General features: G+C 40.8%; 1 protein-coding gene across 3 annotated transcripts in view; it reads left to right on the top strand.

Moving 5' to 3' along the window:
- The window catches only part of C10H1orf74 (chromosome 10 C1orf74 homolog), a 134,656-nt gene that overhangs the window by 23,668 nt on the left and 91,519 nt on the right, over positions 1-19,469 (top strand). The window lies entirely within an intron of this gene.

Below are 19,469 nucleotides of genomic sequence, written 5' to 3'. Positions count from 1 at the left end.
ACAAGAGGCCACCTTTGATATCCCTCCACATGGCCTTGCCTGCTGTCCACATAGTACCCAAACCCTAATCCCCTCTTCCTTCCTGTGCCTCTCTATCCTACTCTCTTCTACCTACCTTCTGTAAATTTGTTTATTCTCCTAGGAATCGCTGGTAGCTTTGTTGAGTTGGGAGTGGAATTGGATGAGCTGGTTTCTGAGCATCAAAAATTCTGTGCCCTGCCCCCTCTGCTCCCTGGAGTCAGACCAGGCACTGATGAAGGAAGAGGTACTCCCCCTCACAGCTGCTGCCTCTTCTCTCCGACTCATGACTTCATTACCCACGGCCCTGGGAACATAGTTCCTGGGTGGGTCAGAGGAGAGGATCTCAGCTTCAACAGCCAGTAGGCATTTGCCAGCTTTGGCCCTTTGGGTTTATTTATAAGCCAAACAGACTCAACAGGTAGCAGCTTCTCTGCTCCTTTGTTGGGACTTCACTGCCCATCCCGGCTCAGTCTGGAGTTCTGCAGGTTTTGTTTCTCTTTCTCTGATCACAGCACTCATTCCCAGGGGACATGGGTGGAGCATTATCACTCTCTGGAGGGGTATTATGTAGCCATGCCTTGGGTACTCTCAAATGCCTGACTTGAGGGCTGGAGGGGCACACTCTGGCCTTGGGCACTGCTGACCCTAAGAAGAATTGTGAGGTTGTCCATATTTATCCCCTACATATCATCTTTGAATGGCTTTTTTCCTCCCTCCTACCCCGTGGATGTCCCTAGACATCCCACCTGTTACTCTGTTTATTTAAAAACTTAGTAAAGGGAGCTGGGGTTGTAGCTCAGTGGTAGAGTGCTTGCCTAGCATGTATGAGGTACTGAGTTTGATCCTCAGCACCACATAAAAATTAAAAAAATAAAATAAAGGTATCGTGTCTGTCTACAACTAAACAAAAAACAAAAAAAATTAAAAATTAAAAAACCAAAGGATCAGAGAGGCCCATTTCATGTTAAGTTATAAATGGCATGGTGGAAGAGATTTGGAATTATGTGTACATAAATTCTATGTCCAGAATGTACACTTGTGGCATCCCGAAGTCATAGCCCCTGGTTATTCTGCCATCCATGGTGGAGGAGACTTTTGCTCTGTGGTGTGACTCTGTGGACTCATGTCCTGGCTCCATTATTGTCTACCTCTGTGTATTTTTAGAAAAGGTATTAAATGTCCCTAAGCCTCAGTCTCCTTATTTATAAAATGGGATTAAAACCTATCTGGAAAGATTATAAGAATTAAATGGCAAAATGTACACCATGTACCTGGTATATGGCATACAATAAATGATAGGTTTCTATATTAATAAACATAGTTATTATTATCCTTATGTTGGTGTTGGATACTGAAGATTTGGTGCTGTAAGAGAGAGGTCCCAGGCTAAAGTACTCCCAGGGCTAAGAATGCTTGACCTCTTTCTCTAATTCCCCCAACCCTTTCTCTCACTGACGAAGCATATTGTTTTCCAGATGGAGGGGGTATGGCCCCAGCTTAAAATCACCTTTATTTCTCTAATCTTTGTTTGGGGTTGGGCTACAAGGAAAAAGGACTTCTCTGTGGTCCCAACATAACCACCATCTCAATTAGGCCAAGCAGAATGGCAAAGAAGAAATGGGGGTGAGGAACTGGTATCCAGCTTACCTGCACTGCACTATTAAAATGTGGGGTGTGAGGTCCTTCTCTATTTGGCCTCAAGTTACCTTCAGCTTTGCCGTGGAGATAATTTCTCCAGTGTTGAAAATTCCCCTACCTTTCGCCTATTAAGAGGAAAAGGCTGTTGGGGAGAAGATGGGCCTGAGATGAGGTCTCTCTGGATGCTTCACCTAGGCCATCTATAGGTCCACGGAACCATGACTGCTCCATTCTGCAACCTCAAGGCCAGATATTGGGATTTATTACTCAAGAGGGGAATTGAGATAGGAATGGCCCCTTAGAGAAAGGAGGATCCCTATATCCCTAGGCCCCCACATCTGGTAGAATTTGGAGTGACTTGGTGAGTGGAGATATATCTGACCATACTGATTTTCTTAAGAAGAAACCATGTGGGATGGCTGATGAATTGGAATAGGCTATAGACACAAAAGGAACTGATCCTTAAAGAGTTCAGAGAAAGGTTATAAGGCCACTGCTCAGGCTTTCTGGCAGCCTAACAAGGCCCAGTTGTAGTTAGGAGGAAGGGGTGGTACTGGCTGGGGGAGGTTTTCCTCACTGCAATAGGGAGAAACCAGGGTGCTGCTCTGTACTTTATTGTGGCTTGTCATTGCCTTTCCAAGTTCCTGCTCTTCTTCCTGGCCATGTGTACAATAGAGACAATGGATAGCTACCTGCATGGGTCTGGCCTTCCTCATCCAGAGCTCTCAATGTGAGCTGAGGGAGAGGGTCCTGTCCCCAAGTTACTGGAAAACTAGCTTCACGTGAAAGGACCCCTGCTTTGAAGGGAACTATAAAAGGTCAGTTAATTCATGCTGCCGTCACAGTAACCTAAACTCCAAGCCATGTGTGACCTACTTCTAATCTAATGGATGGAGCAAGGGAGTCATGGGAGCTGTATCCCTGTGCCTGGCCGGGGCCTCAGGAATCCCATGCAAGATGCTTTCTTGGTTACCTCAACCCTCAATACTCTTAAACTACACCACCCACTCCTATGTTTCCCTCCCTTCTATTTTTCCAAACAAGCTTGGATGGTGGAGTGCCTTCTGCCCCAACCCAAAGTCAAAGGTCCCAAACCTGACCCCAAAATACCCTTTTTTGCAGTTACCTCTGGGTCCCAGGCTCCAGTTTAAGCAGCTCAGGAAAACATTCCAGTTCTTGGACAGATCTTGGTTCAGGTCTCAGGTGGAGCACGGCAGTGACTGGGTAAAGTGCAGGTTGTCAATCCATGTTTCTGGGCTCCCTTAGCATTTCCCTTCTTGGTACTGTCTTTCTTTTTGCACAGCAGCCTCACTGAAACAGGAAACAGACAAAGCCACAATGCTCGCAAACCCCAGTTCCTCTGCTCTCCGTGCAATCTGAGTGGGCCCCTGAGCCCTGGGGCCTCCAGGGCTGGGCTGAGGAGCTCCTCCCATCAGAGAGCACCCCAGCTACCCTTTCTCCTGCTACCCTTTCTCCTGCTACCAGATTGGCCTGAGCTCTTGGACAGTTTCAAGTCAAGATCTGTTTCCAGGATTAGACAAGGATGCTCCTCTGGGTCCCATGCCAACTTTTCAGTTTCTTTCTTTTTTTAAAAATATTTATTTATTTTTTAGATGTAGTTGGACACAATACCTTTATTTTATTTATTCATTTTTATGTGGGGCTGAAGATCAAACCCAGGGCTTTGCACATGCTAGGCAAGCGCTCTACCGCTGAGCCTCTACTGCTGAGCCACAACCTCAGCCCCAACTTTGCAGTTTCTATGAGTGGAAAATGCCTTTTTTGTAGTAAGACCTAGATGAGATGTTCTCAGCATAGGTTTTCATGTGTATTGGGTAGTTCTATGTGTAAGGTTTTTCCCTTTCCCAGGTTGGAATGGGAAGAGATTTCATTTTTCTGAAGACCTGGTGTCTTTTGCAGAAATCTAGACCAAGGCCAGCTCTGGATTTGCTCCTTCTTAAGCAATGAAAAGGGGGTGAAAAGGAAGGTGGCTGAAGATGAAGAGAGGAGTAGCAGGCAGAATCAGGTCAAGAAAATTTCCCAGTCAATTAAACTAGGAAATTTGGGGGAAAATAAAAGGAATCTGTATGCATTAAAAAAGAAACTATTACAAATGATCTAGTTAGGGAATTCCCAAGAAGTTCAGGATAAAATAATGGAGAGGGCACTGGATTTAGCCAAGCTCACTGAACCGATTTGTAAACTCGTGTAATTCACCTTGTCTAAATGAGAGACTCACTACGGTGATTGGATGATTTATGTGACACCTCTGAGGCAGGTAATGAACTGTGATATCATTTATTGTCAAATATGGTGGTATACACTTGTAATCCCAGCAACTCAGGAGGCTGAGGCAGGATGATTGCATGTTTGAGGCCAGCCTCAAAGACTTAGTAAGATCCTGTCTTAAAGCAAAAAGCGATGAGGATGTAGCTCAGTGGTAGAGTGCTTACCTTCCATGTGGGAGGCCCTGGGTTCAATACCTAGTGCCACAAGCAGACAAAGATAACATTTGTTAATCTGAGGAATTTATTAGGATACTCTATACTGCTTCTACTTCCTCTATTCTCTGAAGAGAAAAAAAAAAACAGGAATAGGCAGTTGAAAAGAACAGGATGGATTCTCAAACACTAGAAAGCAAGACAAAGGACATTCCTTCAGGGTGACACAGTAGTCCAAGGCTGGTATCTGGAGTTTGACATACAGACATGGAATGAGTAGAGGATGGAGGGGTCAGAGAGTCCATTGTGGCTGAATAAGAGAATTTTATTGACATAGAGGAGTGAGAGGGTTCCAGAGTATTATGGTTTAGATATAAGATGTCCCCCAAAAGCTCATGTGTGAGAAAATGTAAGAAAGTTTAGAGGTGAAATGATTAGATTATGAAAACTTTAACCTAATCTGTGTATTAATCCACTGGTAGAGATTAACTGGGTGGTAACTGTAGGTAGGTAGCGAGTGCTGGAGGAGGTGAGTCATTGGGGATGTGCCTATAAAGTGTACACACACACACACACACACACACACACACACACACACACACTTTTTTCTTTTCTTTTTTTCTTTCTTTGGTGCTGGGGATTTAGCTGGCTACATCCCCAGCCCTTTTTATTTTTTATTTTGAGACAAGGTCTCACTAAGTTAGGGTCTTGCTAAGTTGCTAAGGCTGGTTCTATGTCCTGAGCTGCTTTCCTCTACCACACCATTCTGCCAGGATGTTCTGCTCCCCTGGGGCCCAAAGTTAAGAGTCAGCTATGTATGGACTGAGGCCTCTGAAACCACGTGCACCAAATAAACTTCCTCCTCTAAAATTGTTCTTGTCAGGTTTTTTGGTCACAGAGATGAAAAACTGACCGAAACGGAGAGTTTAGGGCACTAGAGAATGGGGGGCGGGGCGGGCAGGAGACTTTAATAAGAATTTCTGCAAACCAATTATTTGGAGTCTATTAAAATCTGAAACAAATGTATACAAAAGATACAAAATTTAGGAATAATACCTTGGAAGTTACCACAATGCAGTGGAAATTAAAATAATTTTAGAATAATTTGTCTAACTATGTCAATGATTTTGAAAATCTAGATAAAATGGATTTAAGAACACTAGTTCACCAAATTAGACTCAAGTTGTGATAAACACTCTATCAGCTGGCCTCCGCCTGAGGGTCCCCTTCCTCTGTATGGAATGTAAAGGGAGGGTTTAATCTTGAGCTGGGCACCTGGCATCAATTGACCAGGACTCTGTGCTTCTCCTCATTTCCTGGTTCACTGGGAACCTTAACTCCCTCGTTGATTGTCGCATTCTGGAACTTCCAGACATAGACTCCTTGATAAATGCGGGGCCTTGTTTGGACTCCCATGAAGGGAAAAACACTTTGCTTTATAGCCTTTTCTTCCCACAATATCAGACAAGCATATGTGGGATTATTAGATTTTATTGTAGAATTGGAACAACTAAAAGGAATACCAATTATTAAAAGAAAATGCTTGAACTTATGCTAAAGTGACTTTCCCCATATTTCAAGAGATAACATTAAACACTTCATGGGGACCCCCTCTTGGATGCTACTAGTTCCACTTTTGCTTCTCTTTCCACTCTACTGAGTGATTTCCTACTAAACTTTTGGGAAATGGCAAGCTTATCCAAAGAGTTGTTTTTCTTAGGATCCTTTTCTATACCCCCTATAATGTTTTCTCAGCAATGCATTCCTCAAGTCCAAGTTATTTTTTTTAGAATAATGTCACAGATATTCTTAATAAGATAATACATGATGGTCTTGGCACCTTGGTATAGTTTGATTGAGAATGTCCCCCAAATGTTCATATATTAAAGAGTTGGCTCCAGCTTACTATTAGGAGGTGGTAGAATCTTTAAGAGGTGGAACCTTTTGGGAAGTCCTCAGGTCATTGGGGATATGCCTTTGATTGGAATACTTCGACTCTGGCCACTTCTTCTCTCTCTCTCCTTCACTTCCTGGATACGAGGTGAGTGGTTTTCTTTGCCATGTTCTTCTGCCATCATGTGCTGACTTGCCACAGGCTCCAAAACAATGGCACCAACTGAGCATGGAATGGAACCTCCATAATATGAGCCTAAATAAATCTCTTTATAAGCTGACTAGCTCAAGCATTTATTTCCTATACGGAAGGAGAAACTGACTAAGTTTGCAGAGCAGCTCAGAGTTGGCATAATTAAGTCTGATTCTATTCGAAATTTTTACAGATTCTGCTTTTTGGTCTTCAAAGTGTCTAGCTGGTAAGCATTTACTCAGATGTTCACAAAGACAATCCACGGACAAATATTTATTCTTAGAGGTGAAAATTCTAAATTCATCAGAAGGAAAATAAATATTTCCTTGACTCCTATACATTTGCAAGATTACTTCTCTACAGGGGAGTTATGACTTTACTGTATTATGGCAGGATATAGTACTCAGTCCTTTTCATCTCTTTGGTGGTTTTGTATCATCAATGTTGGTAAAAAGCTTTTTAGCATAATACATTTTAAAAGTTGTGCTGTAAGAGAGTTCAATACTAGCAAGAACTTTATCTGTTGTATAAAGTTGTCAGAATCAACATTTGTAGCCTTACCCTCTACCCCAAATAAAAAATAATAAAGGGAAGATATTAAATAAAGCTGGGAAGTTATGAAGGATGGAATCTCATGCATGTGCGTCTGATAAAAAGAACAGTTCACAAAAAGTGATGTGAGAACCACAACCTTAAACAAAGTCCACTGCAACCTTACACAAAAATATACTTCTGCAAGGACCTCTGCTCAACCACTGTCTGTTTTGACTTGGACAGATGCCATCTTTGTCATTGATCTTTGCAATAAAGTGTTATTGTTTCAAAAGATCTTATGTAATCTTCCTCATTTTGCCTTTAAAAATTTGCCCTTGCCTCAGCCTCTTTGAATATGCTCAATTTATTAAGGCATGCCTATTTCTGTTGCACTGCTATTTCCAAATAAATTTAATTAATCTTTGGAGAATTTCTTTCTATTTGTTTTGTAGTTTGACAGTGCTAAGAATCCGAAAGACCAAACCATAAGGCACAAATAACATTGGATCTATTCTTGTGGGTCCAACATTGAGCAAGGAACAAGTTACTTTTTGTCCTAACCTCATGAGAAGGATGGGCTCACAAGTTTTGACATTGAAGGTCCCTGACAGGATGCAGCCTCAGGGCTGGGGTAGAGGTAGAGGCAGGTGAGACAGGAGAAGAAAGAATACCATAGACCAGAAAAAGGAGGGCCTTCTAAGTACCTATCTCTGGCTCCAAAGGACAAACCATCTTTAGAACAGCTTTAGTTCTACTTTATCCTTCCTTTCAGGTGTGTCTCCTTGGACCTGCCAGAATATGAAATTGCTTATTTCTGAGTTAAATATCATAATGACTTGTCCTATCAGTTTGAAATGCTGCTTTCTAAACTTGAAACATTTCTGCTTTTTAAGTTCACTCAACACAACTCAACTGACCAGATTATTTTAAAAATGTGCGTCACCCTGTACTACATAAAAGAAAAATATTTGAAGTGACTCATAGCATCCTTCAAAGTAAATGCTCTGTAGGCCATTTAACTTCAGCCCATCTGAAGCACCAACTGCTTTCCCCAGTGTGTGTGAGTTGTTTAGTAAACAACTCCTAGTTTATGACCCCCAATCCCACATTATTAGAGAGCACACTTACTAAGAGAATATGCTACTGAGTTACCAAAAATCATCCCCTACACAAAATTAAAGATATGAAGCTTCTATTCATTAAAATATGTTTCCACTTCCTTTTCTTCCTGTACATATTGTTTTTGTTATATCTGAGGCAGTCAACTCTTATTAGTGTCTCCAGCTGAACATCCTAAGAGCCTCAATGTGGGAGTTGCTGCCTCTCTAATAAGGTTATTTAATTTTGTCCTAGCCAATAGGGTGGTCCCCTTTCTGAAAGTGACAATTTTCCTTCTCTGTTGTTTCTTGGTACGGCCCCTAATTATGTCACAAATGGTCTTACATTCTAAACTGAGATATCTTCCAGAGACCTTTTTCCATAGAGACCTTTTTCTCTACGTTTTACATATTTCTGTGTATCTAAGAAAATGGACATATTAGTTTGCTGTCAGACATGATGGCAGAGAGCACTTGAGGGACTTACTTTGGAGACTGATCAAGAAGGCAAAATAAAACTGGGGACACAGTGGTAGAGCATTTGCCTAGCATGCATGAGGCCAGGGTTCCATCACCAACACTGCAAAAAAAAAAAAAAAAAAAAAGGAAGATAAAGAAGATGACAATAAATCCAACATTCAGTTTTCTAAAAATTATAGTATCACTAAAAGATTTTTTTAAATAAGTACTTTAATTCTACCACCATCTACAAATCAGTTTCATATATTAGTTTTTGTCCATATGCACATGAATTTTTGTACACATTTTAAGTGTAGTTAAACATACAATTATGTCTATTCTTGGTACTAAATCATAATTACTTTTCATGTTTATATATTTTTCATCTTTTAATGCTGTTATGATCTTTTCTAACATTAGTGTACCACAATCTATTTATTAAGGAGTAGCCATGCGGCCTAGTATTACTCAAAATAATTATCAACCACTGGTTAGTGCAATGTAAATACAACAGAATTCACATAATAAAAATGAATTTTTAACTATAATTATAATAATTCAGAGCTAAGATAACTTTCAACTTTGTAACAAGATTTTTTTTTTTTTAACTTTTTTTGGGAAAGTAAGTACTGGGGATCAAACTCAGGACCTCAAACCTGTCATGTAATGCTCTACCATTGAGCCACAAGATTCCTTTACATATCACCTCTGTTATCTTCTCCTCAAGGCTGTAGCTCATCTGAAGCACATGGCCCTGAGTGCCAGCCATTATTTAAAGATAATTGATTGGCAGGTGCACTCAGAAGTTGGACTGCCTGAGCTTGAAGTTGGACTTTATCACTTTAAGCTTTACCACTTATTGTCTGCTTAAACTTGGTAGATCATCTAACCTCTTTGCATTTCCCATGTCCTCCTTTGTAAAGATAACAATAGTGTAGAACAGGTGCTTATCACCCTTAAGACTCTGGTTTCAATCCCCAGCACTGAAAAAAAACCAAAGCAATAATACCTACTCTACAGGATTATTTTAGGATTACATTAAATGTACTCATAAAGCACTCGATAAATGTTAGCTGTCACTATTGCCATAGCAACATCTGCAACTGGGAACATCTACCTGTGACTTTTAATGGTTATGATAAAGTTGATTCTTATCAGCTCTACAATTGAATGAAAGAATTGTTTGAAATCAATTACTTGGAAAGATTAATAAGCAAATGACACCTCTCTACCCATGGAATAATAATAAAAGTTAAAATTTACATTTTTAAGTTCACTCAACACAACTCAACTGACCAGATTATTTTAAAAATGTGTGTCACCCTGTACTACATAAAAGAAAAATATTTGAAGTGACTCATAGCATCCTTCAAAGTAAATGCTCTGTAGGCCATTTAACTTCTATTTTAAGTCTCACTAAACCAAATGTGCTCTGGGATAAGTAATGGGAATCATAATAGCACACCTACTTCTTAGGGTTGTTTTAAAGATTTAAATTCATTAATATTCAGAGTAGAATAGTGCCTGAACATAGTAAGTACTTCAGATGTGTTTGCTAATAAAATAAAAATAAAATTGTTCCAATATGGTGAAACTCTTACTAGTTTTTGCATAATGTGATCTGTAATTTTGTTCATATGGAAGCTATACAGAGGAATTTAAATTTTATTTTTATGGAGATTTTTGTCATTTCTATTTTTTAGCTTTTACAGATAATGCTGCAAATGGGAATCTTTATGCATGCATTTATTTGGTTTTCTTTTTAAAAAAAAATTTTTTAAGGGTAAAATCCCTGGGGTAGATTTTATGGTGTCGGTTAGTGAATAAGCAGTTTAGTTCGGACAAGAACACTGTTTAGAACTGGGCTTTAGGGCAGTTGAATTTGCTGGAGTTGACAAGATCCAGAGAGCTGCCCAGAGATGGGGGTGTTCCCAACAGCTCAAGGGCTGGGTGCTGCTGGGTGATAGTGGGAGGGGAAAAACAGGGTGATGTGATACAAGGAGAAATGGCTGGTATCCAGTGAGATGATTTTTAGATCCATTTACACCTCTCCTTTGAAATGCAAAGTTGTTCTGTCACCAGGATCTGTTTTCGTCTTTCTTTTCTTTTTTCTTTTTGGCATTACTAGGGATTAAACCTAGAGGCTTTCAACTGCTGAGCTATATCACCCGTTCTTTTTATTTTCAGACAGACTTGCTAAATTGCTGAGGTTGACCTTGAATTTGTGACCCTCCTGCCTCACATTTGTGAGTAGGTAGGGTTACAGGTGTGACCTCCACACTAAGCTCAGGATCTCTGTTTCTATTAAAGCCTTTTTCTGTATGGGGGCTGTGAATGCATTATTTCTCTATATGCTATATATATTCTATATATCCTATACATGCTAAAAACTGCATTTAGTACTAGGGATGCAACAGTAAGAAAAATACGGTCAGTGCCATCATGCACTTACATGCAACACAGAAGACAATTTTAAAGGTAAATTTAAGATGTGAGAAACTCAAGTGATAGATGTAGAAAATTTTAGAGGCACAGCACAGAGCTGGGAGATCATTCATCCCAGCCTTAAGATATGAGCCTGGGTGGCAGAAAAAACATTTTCCTAGAGGCGATAATGGTCAGGCTAAGCCTTAAAAGGTTGAGCAGAAAAAGGAAGAATAAAGAGCACTCTAAGCAGAGAAGATGGCAGGGCTTTCAGAGGACCAGCAATTTCATATCCTTGGGGAGTCAAAAGCAGGGCAAGTAGCTTGAGATGTGGCTGGAGAGACAGGCAGGATCCTTGTACTTTGCTTTAAAGAATTTGGAGTGTTTGTGGACATGGTGCCCAAGAATGGCTTTGGATATAAGCCTACCTCCACTCAGAGCTACCTGCCCTGGTTTCCCCATACCTTGTTTTTTCTTTCCGTGAGGCTTGGAGCACCTTGTCATTTCCAGCTAGGGTGACCACTAGCTGTCGCTATTGAACAGATCCTGCTCCCCACAGCTCAAGGCCAAGCTCAAGGCTGCCAGGGCAGGGCTGTCACCAGATGGCTGAGTTGGCCTCCTCTAGGTTTGTTCTTGGGCTGTGAACAGTGACTCGCTTGTGGGCTCCTTCACGAGGAGGTGGTGGTGGTGGTAGTATCTTGCCAGGAATCACATGGTGCTGCATTCAGCCACTGAGTGGTGCTGCCTCCCCTGAAGGCAGAAGGAGGCCTGTGAAGGGAAAGTCTAGTCAGGGTCTTGCTCTTTGGTGCTAGAGTGGGCTAGCTTTGGGGTCCACTCTGTCACCTGGGGCTCAGGCTGCCACAGGACTGTTCAAAGACAGCATGAGGAAATCCTGAAACACCTCACCCCAACAGTCCAATCAGCCAGTCTCTTTGCACAGACATGTGAACACTGTGTCCTTTGGGCCTCAGCCCTCACGGCTGTGGGGCTCTTTGGCCATAAATATGTTCATAAATGTGTACATGTTGTTGCAAGATGGTTTTGCAAAATGCTCATGCATCCTTCTATGTGGCCTCTGTTTTCTTACCCTTCTTCTCAGAAACTCCTCTCTTCAAAGCCTTCCCAATTCACCCACTATTCATCTGACACTTTTCTATTTTTTAAGAATCCATTTATATATCTATAACATATATCTATATGTAATTACATACAATATATGTAAATACAAAATGTTATATAATTTTACCATATGCTTTTGTTGCATATAAGTACTTACATATTATGATATAATTTTATATATATATATATATATATATATATATATATATATATGATTACCATAGCAAACTAACATATCCATTACTCACACTCACATAGTTACCTTTTGTGTGTGTGTGTGTGTGTGTGTGTGTGTGTGTGTGGAAAAGAGGCGGTGAAAGAACCTAAAACTCTCTTAGCAAAGTTCTAACTGTCCTCCTGCTTCTGGTGAAGTGTTAAGCTGTGCCATTCTGGCATATGGATTACTTAAGTTAAAGGCACTTACAAACAGCAGGGCCAGAAGGTCACTCTGACCTTTGAGCTTTTTTTTTTTTTTTTTTAAATATATAAAGCAGAAGTTGCAGTTCCCATGTGAAACATGTCATTATACTAAGAAAAAAAAGCAGTATTCTTATTATCAAGGACAAGAAAACAGAAGCCAAGAGAAAATTGTGCAAATCAACCTTGTTAAACTAATTTTTTGTCCTTCCAGTCCCTTCTGTGTCCAGTTAAATACCTGAGCCCAAGCCCCTTTGCCTTTTCACATTGTCATGGTTTACCATTCTTTGTCTGATTCAGCATCTAAGTAACTGATTCAAACAGCTTCTTTTGATTTTCATTTCCTTATGTGGGCTCCAGTGCCACAAAAATTATATTAAATACATTTCAAAGCTTTTCTTCTATTAATCTTGTGTCAACTTAATTCTTGGGCCCAGCAGGGACCCTCATGGAGGTGGAGTTTTGCCATCCCCTACCCTGTAGTTAGATCTCTAGGCTTATTTATCTTCTATAAATGAAGCTATGTGCTCTTTGATTTCCATCTCCCTGTTCCCCCTCCTGCTCCCAATGGTAACCAGGACCAACCTTTTGATTCTGTGTATTTTGAGTTTTATTTTTAAGATACTGCATTTAAGGGAAGTTATACTATTTTTATCTTTCTGTTCTAGCTCATTTTACTTAGCATACATAATATCCTCTAGGTTCATAAATGTGTTCATGTTGTTGCAAATGGCAGAATCTCCTTTTTTAAGGCCAAATAATATTTCAATTTGTGTATACATATATATGTACATATGTATACATACACCATGTGTATAGGGTATGTGTGTATATATATGTGTATACACATATAAATATGTATGTGTACATATATTTATACACACACACCATGAAAAATGCCATGATGATCATGGGGTGCAGATACCTTTACTATATGGTGATGTAATTTCCTTGGTGGTACTCGATAGAAGGATTGCCAAGTCATACTTGTCAATATAAAACAAAAACAAAAGAAAATTAAAAAAATCATCAGAGATTCTTCAAAGAAGAGTGACACTTATTTGGTAATATTACAAAGGGAATATGCATACCATAGTAAACTATGGGCGTATTCAAAGAAGTTGAGGCAAGGGTAAATTTTTAAAGGCAAAAATGAGGAGGATTGCATCAGTTACTTTCAAACAATTATCCTTGGCCACAGTGATTAATAACAAGTGTTCTAAGTCTAAGGTTGAGCAGTCTGTGACTTATTTTTGTAGAAGGTTGCAGTGGCCTCTGTGCAATCTCATGGTTCTGGCAAAGTCTCAGGCAAACATGCATAGAATTTCTTCCGTCATGATCTCTTAGCTTAATTTACATTTTGTTGTTGTTGGGTTGACATAAGTGACTCCATTTTTATTCTTACAACTCTCCCATTTCTTTCATCTTCCCTAATCTTGGTCAAGATCTTTCTTTGGAAACATCACTGATCAGTCATCCTAGAGTTAGATTTTTAATTGACCCTTCTGGATTGGGACAATTGTTGGTCTGGTTTGGTGCCACTTCAGGGGATGTAGTAGGTGGGTGGGGTGTAGGGTAAGGGGTAGGCAGTGTTGACCACTGGAAGTCAGTGTCAAAACCCTTTTAGCCACATTTGAGCAAAAGATATTTAGTAGGAGCGGTTCTCAGACTATGTTTACCTTAAGTGCATTTTTAAGTTCTATTCTCTGTGTCCTGTGGGTAATAGCTACCATCTCAAAGCACTGGGCCAGCATTATTTTTTTTTTAAGTTGTACTTCTGCAGAATTTTGACAGGCAATAGGTACAAAGGTTAAAAAAGAAAATATAAAACAACATCAAAAAACCCCCAAACAATCCCATGCCATTTGTCATGGACTGATGATCCCTTGGGGAAGGATGAAAGACTAGGGGTGCTGAGATATTGGCGTTGTGAGACATCATGAATACCTATGAAGAGTGGCTGATGTATTTCCCTTTCCCTTAGTAGTACAAATTAGCTTATTTACTTACTTCCCTTGAGAAATTAAGGGGTACTTCTGGGACTTGTTAGTATATGTCCCAGCACTCTGAGGTGAGCACAAATGAAGAAGAATGGAAGTTCTTGGAAAATTCCCTAGACCTAGTCAAAATCAGAAGGGATCATGGGTTCTACCCTATATCACTTTGAAAGGGGAATGGGAGGTCATTTTGAGCCAGGAGGTCTGCCCCATAACTCAAGTCCTAAAGAATTGGTTGTATGCCTAACATATGCTGCATTCTTACTCTAATGCAACTTTAGAGCCAAGTGTCCAAAGGAGACATGTAGTACAAACTACTGCAATGTGAGAAGAAAATATTGGAATTTATATTTATTTTATCTTGTCTTTTAAAGATCTTATATCTTCATGTTTTATATTAGTAAATATTTATGCATATATTATATAAAAGATAATTATATCTCCTTTAGAAATATATATACTTAATCATATTTTTTTTCATGATTTAATAATGAAGTTTGTGATCAAAAGCTTTGGAGACCACCACTCTGGAGAATCTTTAATTCATTCCTTTGAAGCTTATCATAGACTATTGTCTCACTCTGTTTTCTGTTGTTATAACTGAATACTGTAGTTTGGGTAATTTATAGAGAAAATATTTATTTGGCCTGTGATTCTGGAGGCTGGGAAGTCCAAGAGCATCCTTTCACCTCAGCCTCCGCATCTGGTGAGGGGCTTGTTTCATTGTAACATAGCAGAGAGCAGCAGAGAGCAGCATATAGTGAGACAGAGCAAGCAAACTAGAGAGATTACTTTTTAAATTTTTTTTCCCATAAAAAGTCACTCCCAGGACAATATACTAATCTATTACTCCATGACTGAATTACTTCATCCACGAGGGCAAAGTCAGTACAGAGTCATAGCCAAAAGATCCCACTTCTCAACACTGATGCTTTAGGGACAAATTTGTAACACATGAACTTTTGGGAGACGTGGTCAGACCACAGCAACTATCCTTTGGGATGGATCTGAGATGCTGGCCCAGAGAAGTCCATCCCAGGATAAAGATCCAGTATACATGGAGAACAGAGGGACAGATGCTCTGGAGAAAGACTTGGTGTAGAGGTAAGACATAACTGTCCTTGAGAAGTCACTCTCTAGGAACAGCAGGTGGGAAGTCTGTCCCTTGTGCGATGGGAGTCAACTCCTCTGAAGATGAAAAGACAGGAAACAGAATTTTTAGGGTAGTGGAGCTACTTTGCATAATGCCATAAGGGTGGATGCTTATCATTATACATTTGTCCAAACCTATAGAATATATAATACCAAGAGTGAATTTTAATATAAATGATGGATTTGGGGTGTTAATCCTCAGAGTTCCCTCTCACCTGATTTCTAGAACCTTTGATTACACTCTTTCCTGAGGAGAGGGATTAACAGTTTCCCAAAGGGCAATTTGAAGAGGTGGGAGGCCTAGCATAGTTTCTAAGGTGGGTGGAACCATGACCAATTAGAGTCTTACAGCTAGTCTGTGGGAGTGGATGCTGTCAGTGTGCTTGAGAGCATGACACCTTAGAAATCGTGTGTCCTCCCTGCTTCTGTAGTGATTTACACTTGTGACAAATGCCTGATTTGCCTAAGAGAACCCCAATTTTTTTTTTTTGGGGGGGAACTCCATTTGTCAACTTCTCCTGCAGGGAAATGTCCTGCAGGGTCATGTGATGCGGCTCTGGACCATTCCAGGCTTCCCAGGATGCCCTCTATCAGGGATCCAATTCAGTGCACGTGCACCTTTTGCCTTTCACCTTATCCCTTGTCCTTTCTCTTGCTGGAAAAACATGAGTGATTCCGAAGGCCGAGCAGCTGTCTCAAGACCACACAGCTATGAGGAAGAAGACGGATAGCTGAATGGAAAGACGGAGGAAGTCTGGGTCCCTGAAGGCTCTGGTCTGCCCCTCCCAGACTTTTGTTACAGGAGGAAAATAAATCTCTACATGATTCAGCAGCGTCAGACAGTTAAATTTTCTATTACTCCCTGGAGAAGGCAGGGCTTACAAACATGAAAGTCTAGACTATAGGACTCTCTGACACTTTGAAAGAGGCTGCTGCTTCCATCAATATGCCAATGCTCTTAGAACTGAAGAGTGGGAGTCCTGGTTCCCTCTCCTTCTCTGGCAATCAGAGAAAGATTTCCTGCCACTCTGCTAGGCAGCTCCGCCATACTTGCTAACAGGAAAAAAAAAAATCCAGTTTGATTTTTGCTATGTGAGTTTGATTTCAAATCCTGGAGGGGAGAGACAGTGAGCTTATTGTTTAAGAGGAACTAATTCTGTCAGGAATGTGGAAAATGAGAGTCCCTGTGATATGCCAGGGCTGGCTGTGTGGCTTGAGAAACTGATGATACCTATCTCTTCCTCATCCACAGGAGCCATGTCACCTGGGAGGTGTGAAACTATTTGCATAATTACATCCTGGAAATAGGCAAATGCTACAAATCGGAAATCCAGGCATTTTCCCCCTGATTTTATCTGGAGAGCTAGTTGTTAAATAATGACCAACACGCCACTGGAGAAAGAAGCAAGATCTAGTTTAATATTAAGAACATAGATATCGTTTCGCTGCTTCATTGCTCTCCTGCTTTCCCGGGCCATCTAAAAAACCTGCAAATAAGCAGAATCAGGGAAAGGTCTATTTACATGGGACAGTCTGAAGTCTTTAGTTTGTCTTTGGGGCTCAGGAAAACATGCAAGGGTTCAGTCTAAGAGTGAAAACTCATTTCAACTTGACTTTAGATGTTGATTACGTTCTGGTCTTAGCACTCATCCCACCTCCTGATCAGCCTTCCTTCCTCCATCCTGTTGACAATCTGCAGGGCTCTTCTCTTGCAAAGCTGGCTTTTTGCCTGCCCTGTGTCAGCCCCAGAAACCCTGGATTCTGGGTCTGATGCAATAGCTTATCATTGGCATCCGGCCCCCTCATGATTTTCTCTGGCTCAGCACCTATGGGACAGGTGTTCCTCTAGGTGTTGGGGGACAAGAAACTAAGCAGATAAAACTCCTGTCCTCATGAAGCTGTTAACAGTGCTGCCCCTTTTTGAAGTGTCCTTTGACTACCCCTCCTTTCCCTTGGCATTCTAAATTCTAAAGGAAAGCCACACTTAAATGATTAAGATGGAAACTGCTAAATAATCTTTCTTTAGCTTTACAGAACTCAGAACATCTGGTGACCTTCAGATAACATTGGAATGTGTAACACCCTTCATATTCTTTAATTCCCAACATCAACTAACACCTAGCATGTAAAGGGCTGTGAGATTTAACTTGTAACTTTGTAACTAGCCTCAGACACAGGCCCTGGATGACAAAGACCTCTCTCAGCACGTAGCCTTCCTGCCCAACCCCCCACCTTCCCTCCCTACAAAAGCCTTATGCATTCCCTGAGTTTCTCAAGATGGAAAGTGGTGGATGATAGCCTCTCTATCTTTTCAGAGTGAGCATTGAATCAGCCTGCTTTCCTTCCCAACAATTCTCATCTCCCCAGTATTGCCTTTCAAGTGGTAAGCAGCTGGACTTGGGTCTGTAACAAAGCCAGTCCTAGTAGGGAGAATGTAGCAGATGGTATTTTCCAAAGATGAATACTTCAGTATGTTGCTCAACCTACATGTTGTTCTTATGATATAACACTGACACTCCTCCAACAGGAGGTGAGGTTTGTGTTCCCTTTTCCTTCAAATGCGTGGGTCTTCAGGTCTGCTTTGATCACAAGTGTATGGTTGGTTCTAAAAGACAATCCAACTTCTGCCTGGCTCTTTCTCTTGGGACTTATGGCTTGAGTCTGGAGGCTCTGTCAGTAGTCCAGCAACCCTGGAGTTGCCAATCTGAAAGACCACAAAGAGGTAGAGAGACCTCCAAGGTGCTTTTCAGGCCCCAGTAGCTATTTCAGGCCCCAGTTGGTTAGGTATTTCCAGCACAAGTACCAGACATGTGCATGAGCAAGCTATCTGATGATCCCAACTCTTGACCTTCAAGCCATTGCGGCCTCAGTGATGGAACAGAAATTAATCTTAATCTCTGCCCAGACTGCTTATTTATGGGAGGTACACATATTTTGTTTTAAGACACTAAATTTGGGGATGGTTTGTTGTGTAGCCATAGTAATTTAACTATGATGGGGGTGGGGGGAGGAGAAGAAACGAGACAAGGAGAAGAAAAATCAGAGAAGGGAGATATATCTGGGCAGTTTTGAAATTTCATTTAGGGTGGTAAAAGAAGGCTTAATAGAGAAGGCAAACTTTTGAAGAAAGAACTGAAGGAAGAGAAGAAGATGGCCTTGTGGATCATTCCAGGCACACAGATTATGCTTAGTATGTTCCAGGAATAGGTAGGCCATTGTGGTGGGAGAGGGGAGAAGAAGCTAGTAGGAGACAAGGTCTAAAAGCTAATGAGGAGTGAGATCATGAGGGACTTATAGGTCTCTGTGAGGACTTAGGTCTTGACTCTAAGTGGGTTTTGAAGCTGGTGTGACATATTTCTGTTTTAATCAGATCACATTTTTGCATTGGGATTCCTAGAAGTGAAATTTTCTGTCAAGAGATGTGTAGTCTTGGCTTGTCTTTGTTGGTAGTCCAAGATTATATTACTGCCTGCATTCATTTCCTGGGCTGCAGTAAACTGGGTGGCTTAAAACAGTAGACATTGATTCAGTTACAGTTTTGGGGGCTAGAAAATCAACTGTGCTGGCACAGTCCCTCTGCAACCCATGGAGGAGAATGTTTCCTTGCCCCTTCTTACCTGCTGTGGAGGTTTTTGTCTTTGACCTTGGTTGCCTGCAGCTTGATCACTGGAATCCTGCTCCTGTTGCCACACACTGTTCTCCCTGTGTCCCTTTACCTCCACATGACTGCCTCTTTGTAAGGACACTTGTCATATTGCCCATCCTCGTTCACCATGACCTCATCTCAGTCTCACTAATGATCTATTTCCAAATATGGTCATGTTCTGAAGTACTAGGGATTAGGGTTTAAACCTGTATTTTACAACTCAATCTATCACACTACCATTTTAAGAACCTCAGGACTACTCCTCAGAGAAGACGTTCCGAATTTTGTAAGGTCTCAGAATAATGCCTTATGTAGTTAGCCTTCCCATTCTCCATCCCTGCCCGTTTCCTATGCCTTGGGGTTTATTCTGTGTGAGTACATATAAGTCAACTTGATCCCTTGTTATTATGACATAGCGGTTTCATAATATCGTCCTCT

This window comes from Ictidomys tridecemlineatus, chromosome 10, assembly GCF_052094955.1.
Source record: "Ictidomys tridecemlineatus isolate mIctTri1 chromosome 10, mIctTri1.hap1, whole genome shotgun sequence".
Taxonomy (NCBI): Eukaryota; Metazoa; Chordata; class Mammalia; order Rodentia; family Sciuridae; genus Ictidomys; species Ictidomys tridecemlineatus.
The sequence above is the reverse complement of the archived record's forward strand: the minus strand, read 5'-3'. Positions and strand labels throughout refer to the sequence as shown.